The sequence below is a fragment of the Octopus bimaculoides genome, chromosome 2, assembly GCF_001194135.2.
Source record: "Octopus bimaculoides isolate UCB-OBI-ISO-001 chromosome 2, ASM119413v2, whole genome shotgun sequence".
Taxonomy (NCBI): Eukaryota; Metazoa; Mollusca; class Cephalopoda; order Octopoda; family Octopodidae; genus Octopus; species Octopus bimaculoides.
This window is the reverse complement of record NC_068982.1, coordinates 181,847,129-181,847,840: the sequence shown is the minus strand read 5'-3', so window position 1 is coordinate 181,847,840 and position 712 is coordinate 181,847,129.

Sequence of the window (712 nt, the reverse complement as noted above, 5' to 3'; positions counted from 1 at the left end):
TATATATATATATGCATATATATATACATATATATACATGTGTGTGTGAGTTTGTGTGTGTATGTATGCGTGTGTGTGCTTGTGTGTTTTGCTGTGCAAGGCTATATTTGCCATGGGGAGATACTATTTTCGTTCGGGTTAATATAAATTTCCTTGACGATAAAATATCTTTTAATGAATGTTATCAAATTAAAGCACGCACACGCACACACACACATACACATATGTGCATGTGTCCATGTATATGCATGTATCTGTATATGTTGGTGCAAGCGTATCTATGTACAAACATACGCACGCGCGACACACACTCACGTATATATGTATATACATACACTGTTGCATGCAAAAACACGTAAGCAAGTCAGTAAACTGTGGTCATGTTGGGGCACCGCATTGAAGAATTAAAGAAAACTTTTCTTAATCAAGTGAATCAACTGTAGTATTTATTTCTTTAAATCCTGGTAACTGTTGTATTGGTGCATTTTGTTTAAACAGTAAGTTACGAGGACCTAAGCACATGAACAATGGTTGCCAAGCGATAGCGGAAGAGGAACGCAAAACTACATACATACATACATACAAACATGCATACATACATACATACATACATACATACATACAAACATGCATCCATAGGTTTTGTCAGTAAATGCTTAAATGATAATCTAGATAAACAGATTTTCAGAATGAGAACCTGACCGGCTGAATT